The sequence below is a fragment of the Nilaparvata lugens genome, chromosome 7, assembly GCF_014356525.2.
Source record: "Nilaparvata lugens isolate BPH chromosome 7, ASM1435652v1, whole genome shotgun sequence".
Classification (NCBI taxonomy): domain Eukaryota; kingdom Metazoa; phylum Arthropoda; class Insecta; order Hemiptera; family Delphacidae; genus Nilaparvata; species Nilaparvata lugens.
In genome coordinates, this window is record NC_052510.1 from 20,317,980 (window position 1) to 20,341,203 (window position 23,224).

The 23,224-nt window shown below is 33.9% G+C and overlaps 1 protein-coding gene across 1 annotated transcript in view; it reads right to left on the minus strand.

Annotated features, from left to right (window-relative positions):
- The window catches only part of LOC111044533 (ecdysone-induced protein 74EF), a 257,567-nt gene that overhangs the window by 107,914 nt on the left and 126,429 nt on the right, over positions 1–23,224 (minus strand). The window lies entirely within an intron of this gene.

Below are 23,224 nucleotides of genomic sequence, written 5' to 3' on the forward strand. Positions count from 1 at the left end.
AGATTTTCATACATTTCATTGTGTCTATTTTTTCACTATTCAAATTTGATTTTTTTTATAATTCTCAATAATAGTAATTGCCTGAGATAGTAGGCACGGATCTACATTTGAATAAAACTGGAATGCTGAAAAGACTATTTTCTACGTAATGACATTTAACTTTTCTTTCCCCTTGTTTGCTAATGTGATCTAGCATAATGTTGATGACTTAATATATACTATATTATTTTCTTTGATATTTGTAATTGATTAATACTGATGCGGAACTGTTAAATAATTATTTATTTCTCAAGTTTGATTTAATTTTATATTGTATTTTTTTGTGATTGTTACCACAGGCAACAGCCTTGTAACAATTGTCAATGAATATCTTATCTTAACATAGTTCCAAATGTACTCACAAATAGAGGACGTTCGACCATCATGATGAAAATTCTTACCTGGAAAAAATAAGATTAACGTAAGTATTATTTAAATGTGTAAAATGTCTGAATAAATTGATTAGAAACAATGACAACACCAGGAAAACAATGGAGAATATACTAGAACATCTTAATTATATACAGAAAATATATTTACTAATGATGGACTAGATATTCTGATAAAATATACTAAATATTCTGATATAATATACTAAAATATTTACAGACTAAATATTTACTAATGATGGAGAGCGAACTCTCCATCCCCCACACACCCATTTTAGACAGAGCACTAATAGAATAAGAAAAGGAAGAAGTAGTGGTAGAAAAAAGAAGAAAAATAAGTAGCAGAAGAGGAAGAAGAAGAAGGAGAAATAAAGAGAAGAAATAATAAGAAAAATAAGAAGTAGTAGTAGTAGAAGAGGAAGAAGAAGAGGTAAAATAATAAGAAAAAGGAAGTGAAAGGAGAAGAATAAGAGAATGAAGAAGAAGAATAATTGGAAGATAAATCAGAAAATAATTTGAGTAGAAGAAGAAAAATTAAAGAAAAAGGAGAAAAAACTTTTTAGTAAGTTATCCCTATATCTGACAAAACATCTAGTACCAAAAACGTTAAGAGGTGTGTGTGTGTATTTGAGTCATCGTCAGATGTTATTGATTGAAGGACGCGGGAGTATCAGTTCAAGGATGAGTGAGGTGAAGGGGGACCAGTTGGTCATAGCCATAGCCATAGCATAGGTGACTGCTGACTGCTGACTGCTGAATGCTCACGAGTCGAGTGGCTCAAGAAGTCACTTGGCAGAGGAATGATAGCAGCAGCAACAGCAGCAGCATCAAAACGTGTGTTGTACACTCTATGTGTGCAATGTGTGATAATAAATTGAAAGGGCGATATGACGCCGGCACGCTTGGCATGGAGGTATCTCGGCTATTTGATTAGTGACGATGTGAACAGGGCATCATATGAGATGGGTCCTCACAAATTCAAGGTTACGAAATAAGAGATTCAAGGAGCAGCATGGAAAAGGTGAAGGAAATATGAGACGAAAGGGGGGTATGGAGAAGAAGATGGAGGAGGAGAAGGAGAAGAAGAAAAAGAGGTTGAACAAGAAAATAGAGAAAGAGAAGAATATGAAGAAAAATGAGAAGAAGGAGGAGGAGATGAGAGAAATAAAATGTGAAGGAATAAAATACAGTTTCATGAATAATATTGTAGGTAGATTGAAAAATAATTAATAAATAATTATATTGAGAGGCTTGGAGGTTTATTTTAGTGATATCGACTATATATAAGCAGGAATAGTTGGAAATTGTAATATTGTTGCAATATGGATAAAGAAGATGTAGAAAATACAAGATGACGGACAAGAAGCAGGAGAGAACATGAATCCTGAAAAAAGGAAAACGGACGAAAAGCAAGTGAGACAAAATGTAGAAGAAAGAGAAGTATGGAGAAAAAAGGAGAATTTAGAAGCCAAGGAGAAGAAGGTGAACAGCTGGGAATGACGTGGAAAATCGCGAGAAAAATAGATAAACAATTTTGTATAGTTGAATAAGAATGGAAAGCAAAACATAAGGAAATCGTGGAGTAGAGACAGATTAGAAATATAAATGAAAAATCATCAGTCAAATATGTAGAATTCATTGCAAAAATGTGTGAGCTGGAAGACAATTTTTTGAAGAAGTGAGAAAATAAAATTCAGCAGAAAATCTGCTCATTCAACCTCTATAAGTATTTGTAGTTTCCTGAGAATCAAAGTATACTCCTAGCTATCTGACTCAGTGATGAATCATATAAGTTTTTAGTACTAGGGTGTATTAGAATAAACACTCGACTTTTATCAGCACAAGACAGAACAGTTGAGGAAAAGCAAGGATATTGGGAAGGAAAACTAAATCAATTGGTGAAAACATGACGTCATAGATTGCTAGCCAGAAAGTAAACAAGGAAAGGGTAGGTAAAAGCGAGAGATGGTTGGAAACGTGGTTGCGAAATACGCGACACGTTTAGCCGTGCGGCAGGATAAACACCGAGGAGATGAGAGAGAGAGAGATAAACACGACGAAGATGAGAATGAGAGAGAGCAAATGAGGCAAATCAGATCCGATTCCGGCGGAGCGAGGTGTAGAGAAGAAAGAAGGAAAGAGAGAGAATGATGTAGAGTAGAAAGGAGGAAAGAGATCAGAGCTGAAAAAGGTTAGTTTTATGTCAGTCAAGGCTCTCGGGGTGTCTATTGCCACATACACTTGTAGAGCGGACCTGTGCAACGATTCATGTTTTCAAGTCAGTATTGCTTAAATGGAGAATTGATAGGAATCGTGTCCCCCCCCCCTATCATAGGTGACCACCACACCGTGGTTCACCTGTTTTCGGAATCAGCTCAACTGGTTCATCAACTATTATTATTCACATCAACTACATTACTACATTCATCAACTACAATATCGCAATAAGTCAACTTTATACTGTAATTAATTATTGTTGAATCAATAATCATTCACGTTTTGTTGCTCAGGGCCGGTTGCACAAAAGACGGTTAAATTTAAATCGTGATTAATTTCACAAGAACCAATAATAAATTATAGAAAGCTTTTTCGAAAATGGCTTCTCCAATATTGGTTCTCGTCGGAAAGAAGGCTTCTCTGATTGGTTCACGTGAAATTAATCACGATTAAAATTTTGCTTTTGTGCGACCGGCACTCGGTCTTCTAATAACACAGTCGACAATTCATATAAACATGAAAAATATTATCTAGTCAATCACTGAGATTCTAGATAACGTTTTAGAGCAGAATTTATTTATTTATTCATAAAGAAATACAATTGAGGTAAAAACAACAGGCATTCGACCAAACCGGCTTTCAACCTTATTTGGAATACACAGCCTAGAGGTTATGCAAAAATGATAACTTGATTCACAGAATGGCCAATTCATTTATCAAGAAATGTTTATCGAGAAAGCTCTATCAAGAAACTATGATGGCGTAATAAAGAAAATGAAGAGAAAATAGTTTTTCCTTAGTTTGTAGTTTGTGCACACTTTCAAGGATCTATATGATAATTGACAAACCAGTTCCTGTTGACCACGTGATCCATGTTTAATCAATCAATCTATCAACAAGTTTAATACAATTAAAAACTAGTTTCGCCACTGTCATGTTCAAACCAACTACGAAAAACAAGATTTAAGCATCCCTTTGAACAGATACAAATTAACTTTTTATGATAAAGTACCAGTATACATTAGAAGTTAATCCACTTAATCACATCAAGCACGTTGATTTCAACTAGTTTACCCAAGTAGTTGAATGTAATTGAGAATCAGTTTAGTTTCAACAAGAATCGTTGACCGGATAATCGTTTGCCAGCCGCCATAGCAACAGCAAGGTCGACCACATGTCCCAAATGGTCACTACACACACTTCGCGTCCAAACCAATCTGTGCATGTGGTCTGTACTAGATTTAGTACATACAACACACCTGTCAAATTACAGGAACTTTGACTGGACTGAGCTGGATATCGTTGAAAAATAATATTGTTTCTAAGTAGACTAAATTGAAAAATTAATAATTTTGAATGAATTTCAGTTTTTGAATTATCTGCAATTTGGAACATAACCATAGCCTCTAGAGTCTGGACTCATATTTATTTCAATTGGGATTGTAGCAGTTCTATGTACTTCAAGATCTAATACGTTCCTGTTATGTACTGTATTTAATGTCAATAAATAAATTATAAATATCATGGTATGATGAAACTAGCATTAAGAATAGGTACTATTTTTGCCCTTTTTCAGTACAATATTCAGAAGAAAGAAATTAAAAATTGAGAAGAATTAAATTGGTATTTAAGATTTTAAAATTAGAATATCTCCTGAGGAAAATTGAAGAAATCAGTTTTTTTCCATAAAACTATTTCCTTTCTAATCAAACCTCCTCAATCAGATTTTCAAAAATCATAAAAAATCACATCTTATGACAATGATGGAGGTCGAGTTATATTTAAGATACATTAAACTTCACAAGTTCACGTTGCAATGACAGTCGTATCGTGGGCTGCCACTGATAATATTACAAGAAAAACTCAAGAAACATCCCACTCTATTCCTTGAAAGATATCAAATCGACTATCAAATGAAAAATCAAGACTATTACAAAATCGTGTCGTCAATGATACTCTCATTATTATCGAACAATTGACGGAGATGCATTGGTAAACTCGGAAAAATCGTTCCTATTTCAATTGTCTATTTCTTTCTAATCGTCCCTATTTCAATAACATGTGGGTGTGTTAAGGAGATTTTACAACATAAAATAGGTTATAGGCGAATGTTATCACTATCGTAACCTTAATTATGTAATTCTATGACCGCATTGTAAAATAATTATCTCTGAATATGAAAGATTTATTGGGAGTTGTGTTCCAGGAATGACATAATCATTGAAGTTTTTCATGTAAATGTAGAAAATATTTATACCTTTGCAGATAGAGTAAACAAATAATAAAACAGGCTTTTTCATTAGTTTTCCAAAATTATTGTTTTTTTTATGTATTTTGTTTGCATTAGGACTAAAAAATAATGAATCTCCGTTACAGAAATATTGAATAGAAATTCCTATTAGAAAACGTAAGAGAAACTATTCTATGATGATCCTAGACATGTAGAAGATACTATAACAATACTATTGAATATGTATTATTCAGGCTTCCGTTTTTGTCAGAATGAACAATCAGTGATAATTCAGGAGGTCAATCATCAATGCTCGATTCAACGATAATTTTCACGTTTGAGATCATGAGACCAACATAATTTGATTGTACTTATTCGTAAATTTGACAACGAAAAAAGGAACATTTTCTTCCATCTTGGTCGATGTGATCCTCAGGGGAATAAATAGCTACGAATACAGTTTTAACTATAACAAGCTTTACAAAGTGGAAAACACCCCAAAACACTAGTATAGGTCCTCAGGATCACCGTTTTGTTCTCTATACATTTTACTTCTTCGATCGCATTGTACTCCAAACTTTGCTTTGAAAAGATGTGCACAAAGAGAAAGGCCTGGAGAAAGCATCAAGAAGCCAAAATAATAAAGGAACACTTGGGGAAAGCGTGAACTACTGATTGATTCTTTAAAAAAGGAACATTTTTACATTTTTGTTGAGGCTACACCACCCCTCGCTGCTTTGTTCAGCAGGGGCCCTTCAACAAATAGATGGGTCCTGCTCTTTCCAATAGCTGTCTTTTCGAGAAATGGTCTGCTCCAATTAAACAAAGAAACAAAAGATGGGTCCGAAAAATGTTTTGAGCGGAAGGCGGCAGAGACAAAACAACAGATTTGCAGTTGGGGCAGGCAAGTCTTCTCTCAGAGGAAATTCTTTTTTGTTTCTCACAAAGGAACTGGACCTTCTCAGCAATGTTTGGACAAAGCCCGGCTGCCCTTATTATTTCTACTTGTCTTCATTTTTAAAGTTCCCCCATCCAGTAACCTAAATTTTGGAGAATAATTTTGTAATGATATGCACTGGAAACAGTCCCTAGAACTAAATTGATGCAATCACAAGAAACTGCATTTGTCAATAAAAACTATAACAATGATTTTCATCAATAAATTCATTTCTATTCATTATTCTGATAATTATATCATGCCAATATAATTATCAGATTAATGAATAGAAATGAATTAATGATTGATTCTATTGACTAAAATAATGGGTATTGAAAAATTATCAAGTGGTCCATACTAGCACATATTTATCTGTCTTTTCTAGTACATTTTCAATAATCTTCGCCTATTTTTTCCGTTATGACAAGTTATTATTATTTGAGGAAGTGGAGATTTAAAAACCTTGAGATTTGAATGAAAAAACAAAGAATAAATACTAATTGAAGGAAGGTGACACAATATTCACATTCTCATTCAAAATGAGTTCGAATAAAAAAAAAAGAAAAAACTATTCATCTATCAAGTATTATTATTGTACAAAAATATTGAACGTAATATCACTTCTATTAGAATCATCATGAAATCTAACTTGAATCTGAGCATATATTTTGACACAAACTATTCAGCCTAACATTATTTTAATCAGAAACAAAGTCGGACAACTCTAATATTGTCAACAAAACTTTCCACAAAGCTCCATTTAAAAAGCTAATTTATTATTCCTAAGCACATAGCTAATGATGAATGACAATCGTTTCCTCATTTAAGGACAACGTAACTGATATGGAAACCACATAAACCAAGTTATGGTGACTACCAACCATGATATGGCGATAATGGTGCCTCCACCTACATAGCAAGCAGTCACCACAATCACCACTTGGAGTGGCGATCATACCTCAGCTACTGGAGGCAGTGCATTCCAATTCCGCTAGAATTCCTTGTACACACCATTGGCTAAGCAGTCAAGGACACATTCTCACTGGGCATAGGCCTACTACATATGACGGCTCCACACTGTTATGATGTCGTTAGTCCACATTTCATGTAAGTTTATGAATGAACGAATCGATGCCGCTTCCAATTAAAATCATACAACATGTCATAGTCAAGGTTTGGAGGCAGACATCGAAACTACGTTTCTGTCGACATTAAAAAGTCACTGATAATATTTGTATCCCTTTTAAATAAATACTGTATACCCTAAATACTTCTACAACACTCTCTCTACAGAAATATTTATGAATCTTCTTCAAACATTACATTTCCATTGATGAGGAAATGTAGTTTCATTTCCCTTTTGTAACAAGTGGACGATATTATGTAAAGAAGATTGCTCCTTAATATATTGAAAAAATATAACAAAAAATATTTTAAATCAGTAGCAGAAGTAGTAGAGTAGTGGTTTTTATTTGATTTTCTTTAAGGATGTGCAAAGGCGAAAAGTAAACTTTCTACTGGTGATAATTTTCAAAGTTTTTCGATTTGTATACATCAAGCTATCAAAATGAAAAAGTTTTCTTTGGAAAACATTTTTTCCGATCATTAATTTTCAAGATATGAGCGTCTAAAGATTAAATTGTTGGGACAGAACATTTCAAATTCGGTAAGAGATGAATCCATGAGATTTAGTGGATGAATTCTTTATGATATTTTTGATTGAATAAAGCAACAACTTTTTGAAAATATCAACTTTTGAGAAAGTTATTCAATTTACTAAAAATGGCCAAAAATAGATTTCAGTTGAGTTAGTCGGTAAGAGATAGATCCACGAGATTTAGAGGATAAATTATTTATGATGTTGATTGAATAAAACAATTTTTTTTAAATATCAACTTTTGAGAGAGTTATTCAATTTACTAAAAATGACCAAAAATAAATTTTAGTTGAGTTTGAAAAATATCACCAGAAGAAATTTTATTTTTAGCCTTTGCACAGCCTTAATCCTGAAGAATGGATGCAAATTAATAAAATTAATGAAAGTTTCGTAGCACTGTATTTAACAGTAATTATTAATTTTGTCTGGACACACTGAATAGACCTGTGGTACCTGAATAGTAGTATTGCATTCAACAAAAGTTAAAAAACAAGTTCGAGTCAAAACTAGATTATTGTTATGGATTGGCCCACACAGACACACCAATACAACACAATTGGCTCAGTAGCGGTTCTCGGCAGGATATTTCTTTCCCCATTGTAATTTTGACATGAGGATTATCGTTTCTAGGAAGAAATATAATAGCAGCCGATAACCACGTGATAGGCCAACAACCCGAAGCTCCTATTCTATCTGCTGCCAGCAACATGGGAAGATAAGGATTAAAACCTATTCTTCAGGCTAGAACCAGAGATGAGGGTCAAGCCAGAGATGAAAATTAATGCTGTAATAAGCTCAAGATTGTTAATTAGAATGCAGTGTAGGCGCCACCATGTAGAAAAGTGCAATTTTCAAGAGTTTTGAAACTTTGTAAATGATGTTTTGATGGATAATTGGTATATTGTGTAATAAGTAGTAAGGAACGTATGATTTATGTTTGTAGATTGTAGTGTAGTACTCATGTGTGTTTATTTGAGTGTGAGTGTATAATGTAATGATATGTAATACATATGTGAAGTAGAAATTATGATAAATGTGAGAGGAGGAATCACACCACTCAAAATATTATGGTTGATGTTTCAAATTTGCTAATTCAGATGTGAGTAGGACAAAAGCTCTTGAAGTTGAAGATTGAAGAACTTAGAAGGATTCTCATCTGCTACATTATCATAACATCAATACAAAGCGGAGGTAAAATATTGATGGGGATGGAACAAAGTTACAAGTATAATTAAAAAAATATATAAAATACTTGTAAACAAAATACAAGACCAATCACATTAGAGTGAGATGATTTTAATCATATTCAGCAGGAAAGCAAAAGCAAATCATTTCGAAAACATCACGTCAAAACAGTCCTAATGATCAGCCAGAGCAGACTAGGTATCCTTCAAAGGATACACGTCTTCATTTGTAACGTACCTGTGTTGCAAAAAAGCGTTACGTAACTCGCTTGGTGCCCATTTCCTAATACACATCCTTACTTCGACACACAACCAACAAAACTGCTCTTTTCCTCCAAGCTAAGATGCCGGTTGATAAATGAATGCGTTTCAGAACAATTTTTAAAGGGAAAACACAAATGTCTCAATGGAGGATGAATAGATGAAGCAAAGAAAGACACCAACTTTCGCCCATCGCAGGACTGAGAAAATACAAATGAGCAACTTACACCATTCAATTGGTGACAATGATCTCTGGGAGGAACAAATGTGAACCAACTTTGGAAATTGTGGAGCTGTTATGTAATCGGTTACATTTGCGGCTAGTAGCAACTGACTGCTAACTATTCATGTATTCAAATTCGTATTTAAGATGAAAATGTATGAATCCAACAAGACTTTTGAAAATCAACCATTTAAAAAAAGTTCATGACTAGAAATTACTTTACGAATCATATGCTTACTGTATTTGAGTCTCAAAAAGGCTATTGAAAACTCAGTACTTCCTATTTTACTGTTTACTGCTATTTTTGTCGTCAAAGTTCACTTGAAGAAAATTAAGAGACGTAATTCTTCTTTAGCTTCAATCTTTTAGCTTCGATTGGTAGGTAGCTTTCCATCGTTTTCTGGCCAGAGCTGTACTTTTCAGTTGGATGTAGCACTGGATCCATAGATCTTTTGTAACTTGCTCCAGACATTGTAGCCGGGGTCTTCCACGAGCCCTTTATCCAATTATTATACCTTCCAGTATTCTTAACGTGAATTCTTTGTGTCTAAATACATGGCCAAGCCAAGAATGCCGTCAGTCCTTTAAAATACGCCAAAGAGATCGCTTTTCCTCAACCCTTTGAGACGTACCAAGATTAACAAAAATGTTATCCCCAGATAAAGTTCAAATATGATGTTGACTCAAACCAAATTAGGCTTCAGTTTAAAATAATGCTGCACAATATGAATTTAAGATTCGGTTTTAATCCACACTATAGAAATGGCCCATTGATCACATACCTTGTGTTTCGTTTTCTGTCATTCACCAATGACAGCAGATAAAATTCGTTAACTCTCTTCCAATCAGTTCACTTTCCCGAATACCTAATTTGGAATAGCATTGGCCTCTTTCAAATATTCTACAGTAATCAAGATGAAAATGATTTTCGCCTGTGAAATTAGCAACAACTACAGGCGGCTAATAAAAGTACCGCCTTTGCTCTGCGTAGGTGTGGCAGGTCCATACACTGTTGAAAGAGCTAAGCCAACACATAAAATAATGTAGTACTGTATACACTAAGTAATAGCAGGGGTATGTTTGGCAAGAGTTCATTTAATATTATGACCTTTCTATTTTACATTTTGAACGGGTCAGATGTCAGATGCAATATGACATGCTTTGCCATGTTTGCAGTTTCCGAAAACAATCAACTTTGCTGGCCACAAATTCAAGGTAGCGCGTGATTTTACAATCCAGTTGTTAGTCAGACGCAACCGGCCAAAATAAGAAACGACGAATTTCATGCGGGGATTATTCAATTTGCATTTTAATCAGCCACGAAATGATATGCGTGGAATTTACTTTTGCATACAGATTATCAAGTTTAGCAACCTCGATGCATGATATTCAAAGGTTAAGAGATGTGAATTCTGGAGATAAGTTTTCGAAAGATGAGAGTGTTCTCTGCTACTGATGATGTTGCCAACATAAGTCTCGAGACTTGTGCTGGGTTAGTGAGGTGATGGATGATACAAATAAATGCTAGAATAGACTGGAATAATGCATGAATGTTATGTGTTCAATGTTATGTTAATAATTATTCAATGTATGTTCATGAAAGATGAATGTGCATATAACTGCACGAATTGGTCGGTGCAGCAGAAGCAGACTGAAGTTTTGTTACTATACTACAATACTAAGCTACTATAGGTTATAGGATATTCAAGTCATAAAATTTCCAACACATGAAGGCGAAGTGGAAGCAAAAAAATTTACGTCCTTTCTCAAAGATCGTTTTTTATCACTGCAGCAAAAAAAAAGTTCTTTTGAAAAGTTTCAAATTTTTCTACAATATTGCTTAACTGTAGTTTAAAACTCTATTGTTTCAACGTCATCATGACAACCAATTATCATCAATGATGCTGTGGACGCCATCAGTCGTTGGGTCATGTCAGAGGCCCTGAAATTGATTTGCGACCTGGAAGCTCTGACACCAGACCTGAGCCAGTCAGGTCACTCGATATTTTTATTATTAGTTATTATGGTGAGGACGTGAACTGATAAAATTTTACAACGATTTATTTTTCAGAGATTCAAAGAGTCTACTCACATTTCCCTACACATCCACCCAAAGGCTAATTAGTTTTGTATTGAATGAGTTTCTTATTCTGCCTCAGTGTTACACCATCATCTATTTCTATCAAGATGAGAGATTTGTTTGACTCTAATCTTGACTAGAAATGTAAAACAATCTCTAAAGTTAATATAGATCAAAACATAGTCCAACTTGATATCGTATAAATTATTAATACAGATTGACAATCAATGGTGTAACAACTGAAACTACATAGTTTCTCTGATTTAGGCTGGAGTCAAACTGATACAATTATTTCAGGTTTATAATAGTCTTATAAGCATAAGCATAATAATTACTGGTTACTCATTATTCAAATAAATAAGTAATTGGAGCATATCCAAGTCTATACTCCACTATAGATATCTACCACAATATCACCTCAACAATCACACAAAACATTTTATTCAGGCCATGTCTACACAACACAGATTGTCTGAATTAAACAAATCATAATCTTTATCGAAAAAGGAACAATTCGAAACTAGATCCATACTATAAACTTCGACAATGAAATCGGAAACTACAGGAAGGATTCTGAGAGATTGGGGAAGTCTGTAGTCAAAATAGACTCAATAGGAAGGGTGAAAACATATGCTTCGAAAGAGGTCAAAGTCATTTAGCTTTATGTGGTAAGGCCGCTGTAAGTATGTGAGGCACAAAAGTGCTCAATTAAGAGGTGAGGCTGGATCGCATTAAAATTTCAGAACACATGTGCGAACATAAAAACAAATGAGTTGAAATGTTAAACACGGGAGGAACAAGAAAGGGTAACGTTAGTGAAGAGATTCCAAACCACGTTGAAGAAATGAGACAAAAAGACTCGAGTTCTTTTGAAAAGAAATATGAAATACTATGAGTACTTATCTGCTACAGAACTCATTGAAGATGCCTTAGTTAACTCCAAGTAGGGCCCAAAACATTCTTAGAGTAAGCACCATCTCAACTTATTAAGAAAATGACTCACCATCAAACTCTTAAATTGCAGTGATACACTGATAAAAATTCCACAATTTGCTCACTGCAATAAGGTGACTTATTCAAGAGAGGTTCTTGATAAATTTGGAATGATAAAATTACCATCCATCAAAAACGCTGTGCTCCTGGATTTCTTTTCGAAATCATTCTCAATCGAGGAAACCTACAGTAAGATATGAAGAAACATAATCACTTCATATTTGAAAAATGTGCTTGGTGTATAATTACACTGTAATCATTGGAGGTATCATAAATTCTCATAAGTGAGATGTAAATACATGATATAACATGCATTGCTGGACAAGATATAAATCCCATTTTTGTAGGTACTTCATAAGCACCATACAGGCTCCAGAATTACACTAGTTCTTGCAGAAAAAGTTGTGAAAACATGTGAAAAGCTGTTATTAAGAATTCCTCATCAAAACAAATCAGTGACGAGTAACTTTGTCGTTGATAAGTATCTTCAGTATATTTTCAAGAATAACTACCCTCAATATCAATTATTGTGTTCTTGTTTATTGGATCGATTGTGACAGTTGGGGTCTAATGGAAGTTCAAAAGATGTTTGTTTTTCAACGAAGCGCGATAAAAGAGAGAGCTTAAAATGGAAAGAAACAGAGCTATGAAGAAATAGATTGGTGGAAACAAAGTGATGAAGAAAGAGTTTACATAAAAGAAACAGAGTGATGAAGGAATAGTGATTGAAAAGAAGAAAGGAAATGAAGGTGGGTTATGAGAGGAAAGAGAGTGGAAGGAGATACTGCACAACGAAGATGGGCTCCAGTATAACGTTTATGAATATGTGAGAGAAGTTAGCTCTGATAACCAAACTTCCTGGTTTTTAAAAAGTTGAATTACATCCATCCATAACGTTTAAAGCCCTCAGACTGCTGCGTTTGTGAACAGTGCAGTAAATATACAATAAATACAACACCAATTGGGTAGTTTATTTTTTAAAACTATGAATTATTTGAAATACTTTTCCCCAAGGTCCATCAGCTCATGCAAAATTTTCAGACAAGGCTGCCTCAATTGCATTAGAATAAAGGTAATTTGTCAGGCTATTCCACTAAGAATAATGTTTTTGCAAAATAGTAATACACGATATACTACTCATCGATTGAGTCGGTACTCTGTTTCATAAATCATTAACTTCACCAAATTATTCTGTTACTTATAGTCACTCTGCATTTACAAAAGCAATTATTAAGTTTACTGTTATTCAAGTTATATTTACTGTAAAATTTTTTGAAAGAGGTTCATGTACTGAAGCGTGAGAAGTAATATAAACATTGCTTAAAATACTATTCTATTAATTATAAAACTAGCAGATAACCCGTGCTCCGCAAGGGTTTTTGAAACTTGACAAGCTGAAAACTTGACGTAATGAAATTTTGAAGAATTGAAAATAGGCCTATAACCATCTTCGGTTAATTAAGAATTTATATGAAAAATTTCAAGTTAATCAGTCCAGTAGTTCAGACGCCAAACATAATTCTCATGTATAAGCCAGTTCTTTACTTTATTAAAGTATAGATTATCCTGTTTTACCTGAATAACCCTGTCATATCAAAATCAATATTCGCGTATGTACAGTAGATCCAACAGATGATGTCTAATCCCCAATTTACATCAGCAGATAAATATCGGAAGTACTGTACCATTCTGTATTTCACTGTTTATCAGATGTCAGGCGGGGTGGAACCCGTAGCGACGTCCTGCCGGTATTGGCAGAGTGAGGGTGACCTCTGACTGGTGGCGGTGGGGGTGTAGTGTACTAGCTCACACTGTACCCAAAATGTAGGTCGTTTACTCGGCGGTTCGGCGCGGTTACATCATCGCATTATCTGATGCAGGTCCCCTCCTTAACCCCCCCATAACCCCCCAAATGGCGACGCCTTCTTGGAGCGTCGGTCGCTGCAATGGAAAGGGAAAGTGTTTCCCGCATTGTGTGCCAAGGTCCCAGCCTGGCCTATCCTCTGTACTCTACCACTCTCGGGTACTTTGTGTTGCCCCCTTCATTTAATCTCTATCTTTCTTTATTTCTTTCGTTTCAAATGGCCTTCCCTTTTCATTCCTTTCCTTTCTCCAATCTTTCAAAACTAACCCTTTTCCTTGTTTCTTTACCTTTTTTAAATCTTCAACTTTTCATCCTTCTTCTTTTCCATAGTCTTTCTTCATCCCATTTTCCGTTGTTCCTCTATGTATTGCTTGCCCTCTTCCTGCAACTCTCTTGGGTACATCCATCTTCATATTTGTTCATTCATCTCGTTTTTAGTAGTTTCCCTATTTCATTTCTTTGTAACATTCAATATTAGATAAATTGCTAGCTCTCTCCTTTTTTTAATTTCAAAAATGAAATCCCACTCATATGTCATTCAATGAATCTCGCTGCCCACTGGTAGGCCTACTATTCAATGCTCCATTCAATGATTGAGTGGCTTACTAACTTGATCTATTCTTCAACATCCTCCATCTCTCCAATTTCTAATTTTTTAGTTATTACTTCTGTCCTTTTCATCTATTCTTTATATATTTCTCAATTTCTCATTTTTAGAACCTGCCAAATTTCATTTCACTCTGTTCTTCAATCTATTCCTATCCCTCTCTTCCTTCCATTACTTTATTATCCATTTCATTAATTTCGTTGACATATGTCACTATTTATATTATCAACATTCACAAGCTTAGTGACCGTCTTGATTCCTTCTTTATCTTTCTTTATTCCTCTCGTTTTCAGTAACTATCCTCCTATAAAATTTCTCTGTGTTCTTCAATCTCTAATTAAATTGACCAACTACTTCTGTCAGGCCCACTGATCGAGGTGTTTGTTCTTCTTTGAGATATTTATGATTTTATCACTCACAACAATTCTTCAATGACTGGTTTTACAGAAACCAATTTTCAAAACCGCTTGTGAAGAATGGAAAACGAAAATTCAGAATATATTTCAAATTATGAATGAGAATTAAATCCACATAATTTAATAATGAAATTTCTTGATTATGAGACAATACACTTGTTTTTTGGCTATACGGTTGACGTTCTCATTGATCTTTTTGGGTAGTGTAGTGATTTTCACATATGCTCATTATCTAATTACCACCTCTGACAATAAAGGGCGCTTAAACGCGATATCTCACGTTTCACACATTATTGTCTTCGCTTAATCGCGTACTTCACGCAGCCTACACCAATTGGGTCATTTCGTAACAGTAATACAAAAAACAAACATTAAGAAGATTAAAGGAGCACAAACATCTTGAAAAAGGCGTCGGGAAAGTATGAAAATAGCTCAAGATTTCAACATATTTTCTGATCGCCTGCATCCAACAAAACAGAACAACATAACAAAACACTAAAAGATATTTTCAGTAGCAGAGAGGAAAATCGACAATAAACATACTGACGCCGACCGACACAATTAGTTTCCCATGATACAAAAAACAATAACAATTAAAGCACGAGACACGTGAAATGGTCGTGGGATAATACTGTGCGTTTAAACCTACAATTATTAATTGTTCAGCCTCCATTATTTTCGTTATCTTGAATAATCATATATGCATCAATTAATTTCCTTGTTCAGAACTGTATGTTGTGTTCAACTCCGAAAAAAGTGTTTCAATCAGAGAGTATAGAATGTAGTTACATTTTTCCAATCCTTTTCTAATAATTATTTTTATAACTTGTCAAATCATGACTTTTGATTGACCACTCAAACAAGAAAATAAGTAGTTTGGAATGCTTGCATTTGTAATTAGAGGGTACAGCATGCCAGAGCTACACACTGCTCGAGCTTCGAAGTAACAATGGAAAAAGTTAGATCTACATGAAATGAGTGATCTCAATACCATCACGATATAAGCTGAAACTAACTACAATAGGAAAATGGTGTATTTAATTGACTTGGCTAATATGTACCATAAAAGTTCCTACAAAAATGTTAATTCCCATTGAGTTCCCCGTCATTCGCGATTTCGTTTTACAAATTAAAATCATCATGAAGCTTTCTCTCAAAGTGTTAGAATTTTTGTGAATAAATCGATAGATTCAATAAAACCAATGGGAAGTTTGTGAGTCAAGTAGTTAAGAATTTTCACAAAACATGCTCAAAAGATATTTTGTAAGTTTGAAAGACAGCAAACCTTATTATTTGAGTAATTAACCACTAATTTCAATAATCTAAAGTTGTAGAAAATGATATTCTTGCAATAATAGAGATAAACTCCAGCCACTCAATAACCCAAAATATTTTCATCTTCAGAAATGTAATCGATGATGATATTATTCCAAATACACAGTTTTCATAAAATGACTGTTATCTTCTTACCCGTCTTCTCCATTCACGTTTTATGCTAATCCACGATTACATGAAAATATAAAATAATAAAGTAGGCTATTCTATTTCGGGAAGCTGAGAAGCTGCTCACCATTTCAACAAGATGGTGCATATGAGCCAGTTTTGTATCAGTGAGTTTTGACTTCTTTCAATCTATTTTTCTTTTTATTTTTCAATACAGAATTCAAATTGGCCTATAAATTCATAATTTCATTCAACATTACGTTTGTAGTGTGTAATGAATTGATTAATGAATTCGAGAATAATGAATGAACGAACTATTCGTGCTTAGCCACTGCATTCTAAGCACTCTCATAACAGTGAGATAATAATTGGAAAGGTCATCAACATGGCATTGGGACTCGGACGTAACGCCACTTAATTATCTCGTTAACTCATCCGAATAACCGTCACCGAGTAACTACTCACTATTTTTATACTATTCTCACTGTTTCCGGACATAACAGTCACAATGAATTCATTCAACTTTCTGTTAAAAGTAGATCATATTGGATGGAAGGATTTGGAATTGTCAAATTCTTATTGTAATAACTAGGAACTCTCGTTTTCACAAGAAAAATAGTTTCTCTATATTAATTTTATAGTGGAATTAAATATTCTTCCGTTTTCGCCTGGAGTGGCGAACTAACATTGGAGAGAAATGGACCACTACCCTCGTAAACAAAGCCATAGTGCATTCTGGTGACGTCAGCACAGGTAGGTAGGGCTACTCACCACCTCCTACACCAGTAAAAACAATAGCTGATATAGATCAACTGAAAACAACAAATGTGAGTTAGTGTTTTTATTGGTTGATGTACTCACTCAAATTGAAGGAAATATGTTGAAATGAATAACAAAACTGGTACAATACAGTGATGGATTCTTTATCCTTAATTTCATTGTAATTCGCTATTCAATAGATTGATTAGGTTGTAATTATTGAGAAGCTACTATCTTCGATTATGGATACGTTAGGTATTAATTAACCTATCCATAATCAAAGCTACTGTCTACAACCATAGACTAACGAAATGAAGAAACCCATCACTTGTGTTATCTGTAGCCTACTAAAAATTGGCTAGCTATATAATGAACGGTTTCTCAATTTCTTGGAAAATGGAAGGAATTATTCTATTATTATTGATTAATTATAATCTATTCATCATTCAAATTTATTTATAGTTCTACTCATTGGAAAAATAATCAGGAAATTAGAAAACAGTTCTGCCTCACAATACTTTGAGAGATAGAAATAATATATTGACTTGATGAGGAACTGGAAACCATGACCTTTTGTTCCTTGAAGAAAATATTATCCAACAAAGATGTGGGGAAAATATCGAAAGATATCAGTGTTCTTATAGTTTATACTAACCAAAATCTAGGAGGAATTTGAGGAAATAGCTTGAAATCATTAAAAGGAAAGGCGAATTTAGAATCTGAAAACTATTTGGGATTCAGTCTTTCTATCACTATTCGAAGTAGTTTCTCTCTTTTGAATGATATGACTTCAAAGTTTCGTCTCTAAAGGTTGGAAAATACAACTTCAAAATAATGCCCAAGAGAAAGTCTCAAAGTCCAAAATGTCACCAAGCGTATGAGATAGACAAGAGTTCACATAATTTCATAACTCAATCAATTATCGTAAATAGACCCTCTCCACTGTGGAGATCTAAGCGTCTCGGAACCTACCACCTATCTATAAAAGGTAAGAGGTACTTGGGGAGGCCTAAAAGCTTGCATAACTGAGTTATCATGTGGTACAATTGACACCTACTCTTGGACAAACACCTTGTTCGAAAAATCCAACCATACAACCGCTATATGCTAGCAAAACAATAGTCTAATAAGAAAGCAGCTCCAGATTATTTACGAGCGTTGAATTAATTTCAAGAACAAAGGATTGCTACAGCTAGCCCGCCCGCCCGTTTTTAAATATGAGGCGCAAATTATTATTTGCAATTCAAATTCATTCGTGAAAGTGTCTAGCTGACAACAAGCTGGCTATTCTTTCACAAATTATTCGTACAATGATAGTGTGACAAATATATGTCGCACACCTGGAAGCAGGCGGAGAGAGCCAACCCAACAGCCGCAGCTCATAATTCTATCCTAAGTGATTTTTAAACAATCTCACTTCGACAGTCTACTTCCTGATCCACGTCGGACCTGTTACACAACCGTTACAGGATATTGTCACAGTGTAGTGTAGAGTGTGGGTGTTGCATGTTATGTTATCAGAGGACAACAGGACAACAAATTCCATATTAGCACTGGTATTTGAATCAACAAAAGTGAATTGGTAAAAACATTGATTTTGGTTGAGGTTATATCAATAGAGGAATCAAATAGTGAATAATAACAAGACTAACAGACTCCTGGTATCTTGAAAGTAACGTAACACAATAACTCAAATTATGATTGATAGTTGTATTTGTAGTAAGTTAGCAGTTTTTATTGCAGTTAGCAGTAAGTTATCGTTTATCGTTATAGTTATCGTGTTTGTAAGTTAGCATAAATATAGGAAAAAAATTGTTTCTGGATAAGAGAGAGTAGGGTTGTGTTTGTTCGTGTGTTCGTTGCAACTTGTGGATTGCATACCGGAAAAACGGGAATGATTTAGATCTCCAAATTTTGCACATAGATTCTAAAAATATCAATCTCGTGCACCTGGAAGCCCAAATTCCGATTTTCTTTCTAGATTTTCCAAAATTAATGTACAAATTTCATTAATGGTACATACCATTTCATAACAAAATAAGAAAATCACCAAATCATATGGTCGAAATTAAAAGCTTTTAAAAAACCTTTGAAACCTTTTAAAAAAGGAACATCTGTTTCTATTATTGCTTTCTACCTGATACCACTTAACCTCAATAATATTATTTTAATATTTGATAAATATTTTTAATAATAATGATAATATTTTATTATAGATATAATAATAGTATTGTTTTGATAATTAATAAATATTTTCATTTTCACAAACTCTGTATAATAATATGGTGAATGTGAATCAGCTGCATCAAAGAAATTATCTCAAAAACATCTGTTTAGAAAAAACATAGTTTTGAAACTTCGTTTTCCTGATGCAATGAAATGCATACAAGTGGTATGGATTATTAATTTTTCAGCTAGAACAGTTTTTTGAGACAATGGCTAAATAAACGTCTATAGTTTCATCAATGCTGTATCGGCAATAGGAAAAGGCATGCAGTTAATAAGATGTCTTTGAATAAATGTGTTGATATTTACATAAAGAAATTATTCTCTTCTATTTTTATTAAATTAAATTAATATTCCAAAATTATTCGAGCCCTGATAGAATGACTGACTCACTGTACAGTCAGTCGAAAATTTTAATATTGGAATGAGGGGTATTTTGGCAAGCTGAGCAAAAAAATAAAGTCATATATGCATCTTTTCGTTACATCTGCAAATGAAAAATGAGTTTTGTGGGTTGTCAAAACTCCCTCTGAAAGGAAAACTACTCAACTTCTATCTTTTAGTAAAATAACAATGATCATCCATCCATCTATCATCTTCTATACTATAAAAAAGGAAAGAACTGGATTATACACGTATACAGGTGTAAAGTATAAGAAAATTATATTTGACGCATCATCACTTCTAAACTACTGGACTGATTAACTTAAAATTTTGCATATAGATTTTTGCCAGTTGTTGTATGTCATTTCTCTTGAAAGGGAAATTAGAAGATAGGTATGATTGGGTATCCTTTTCGAATGATAAAAACAGATTTTCCGTCGCACCCAAATTTTTTCCGCCATTTTGGAACCGCCATTTCGAATCCAACTTCATTTTTTAAATTGAAATGCGGTCATATTCCTATACAGGATTTCCAGAGAAAAGGTATGGTGAAAACCGCACATCGATATCTCAAACCTTTCAAAATTTATTCTCATTCATTTCCTTTATTATAGTATGAAAGATGTTAGATAGATGGATATATCATCTTCTATACTATAATAAAGGAAAGAACTGGCTTGAACACGTATACACGTGTAAAGGATAGAAAAATTATGTTTGACGCATCATCACGTCTGAACTACTGGACTGATTAACATGAAATGCTGCATATAAATTCCTAATTAACCGAGGATTCTTATAAGCCTTTTTTCAATTCTTCTAGATGTCATTACGTCAAGTTTTTAGTTTGTCAAGTTTTTAAATAGACCCTTGCGAAGCACGGTTTACCTGCTAGTTTTAAAAAAAACTTTGATTTTAATATCAAATTTAACGTTATTCCCAACAGGTTAGAACTATTTCAAAAAACTGTAACATTAAAACTACATAATAGCTTATACTGGAGTGGCCATAGTCGAGTGGATCAGATGCTGGCTTTATGATTCAGAGGACCGGGCTCAAATCCCGGCCCGGGCAAGATATTTATCTCGGGCCACTGCCGTGTTTCGGATGGACACGTTAAACCGTCGGTTCCGGTCGCCGGAAAAGCAGTCGTTAGGTGATGTCAGAGGCCCTGAAATTGATCAGTTGCGACCTGAAAACTCTGACACCAGACATGAGCCAGCCAGGTCACACGATATTATTATTATTATAGTTTATACTTCTATTATGTCAAATTTATTACTGTATTAACTCAAAATGAATCATGTAGATAGCAAAACTGGAATAGACTATACCATACTCAATATTAGTTTCGCTCAAAAGAAAAAGTTTCATTTACTGCAACAAATGATGCGAAAAGTTGGGAAATGCACTATCAACTCATATCTTGAATGAGAAACCTATAGTCTTAAGATGGAAATAAAGGTAATTACTTACAAAAATCACAACAGCTCTCAGTTCACTAGCTGTATTGATGATGTTATATGACAATCAGTATGATTTATCATGGCTTACCTGTAAAGAAAGAGAAATGGAATTAGTCAATATTTCGAAGGCAAATAGTTAATAGTTAGTTATCAATAAGATATAATATATTATTTCGATAAGATAATATGAATTGAAGAATTGGAAAATACGGTCATTATCCAGCCAAATTAATATCAAATGAATATCAAATACTTAGAGTGAATATCAGATAAATATTTTTTTAGAACATCAATAATAGCTATTTATAGTTTAATTATACCCGTTTAATACAAAGCGTATCCTTTATCAAGCACATGAGAGAATAAATTTGACTAAGAAATCTACACATAGAAACAGTTTCTAGAATGAAATGTAATAAGAGACTTAAAATCAGCATTAATCAACTTTAATACGAGGAATTTATTTATTTATAGATTAGTCTTCAATAGAATAGAATGATAATGAATAAAAATACCCCTATATTTGGTGATAAATGTGAGAGAGCCTTGATAACTGGAAGTCACGGGTTCGAATCCCACCAAGCTCATGGTTGTTTGTTATGTCAAAATCTAATCTCATCATTCTAGCAAAAGTGAGTGGTTTTTACGGGCATCATTCGGCAAAAACTCCAGGACATATGAAATAAAAACAAGAAACTTCAAAGACGTATTTGGAGTTGAGGAATGAATGATGCATTATGGTATGGTATGTAGCGGTGCATAGGGGGAAGAAGCAAGCGTAGCTTCAAGTCAGTTGATGTTTGTGATTGAGCTTCCCGAGGAAACGGAAACTTGTCTACCAATGAAATGAATATTGTATTGCCTGCTTTCACAGGATGCTTGTAAATGGAGAAGATATTCTAATAGAATAATAATCAAGCTCTTTCAACACAGTACAACAAGTACATACTTGTAGATGCACTCAAAATAGAATTGAGCTTAATTAGAAATTTATGCTCGTATGCGAATAATGAGTGAATGAACGATCGACCTTAGCCTTGAATAACCTTGCCGTTGGAAAATACTGTCGACGTTTATCAGCGCTCATAAATCACTCTACACAACGGAATTTTAATTCAGAAACCTTTTTGTATAGAGATTTCTTGAAATACAAAGGAAGATAACTTGAACCAGTTTTTTGGGCTCAGGGGACCTTGAAACTTATATAAATTTAGAAATTGGGGTACCTTAATTTTTTTCGGAAAGCAATACTTTCCTTACTTATGGTAATAGGGCAAGGAAAGTAAAAAGATTTGTTTTGAGGATTCTATTGGTTCGCTCGGTATTGGTGTCAGCTGACCGCTTTAGGCCAGCTCCGACAAATATAAAATTTATGAGCTTTAAACCCAAACCTCCAAAACGAACCAAAACTGTAGGACCATTCGTTTACCATAATCAAAAAGTGGATACAAATGTTCTTGTTGAAGAATAAATAGATTAATGTTTCGTTTTGCACAGTGCATTTGCTTGTCAAGTATGAAAAACGGAGATAAAACAGAAAACTAGTAAATTTGCAGGATTTATTTCTGAATCACATTTGAAAGGAACTGACATTGGATGTTCAAGAACGGGAAAAATCATCTACTCAAGAATGCATTAAATTATTCAGTCAGAGATTCAAAAACATTCAAGACATAATTTATTATTGGTTGAAAATTAGAATAGTCCCTCAACTCACTCCAAAATAATTGATAAAGAACCTTTTTAATGGCAAACAAAGAACTTTACTTACGAAATGAACATCATTTGCCTTACTTGAGTGACATAGCATATCACAAATAATTCATGACATGAATTCTGAATATTATCT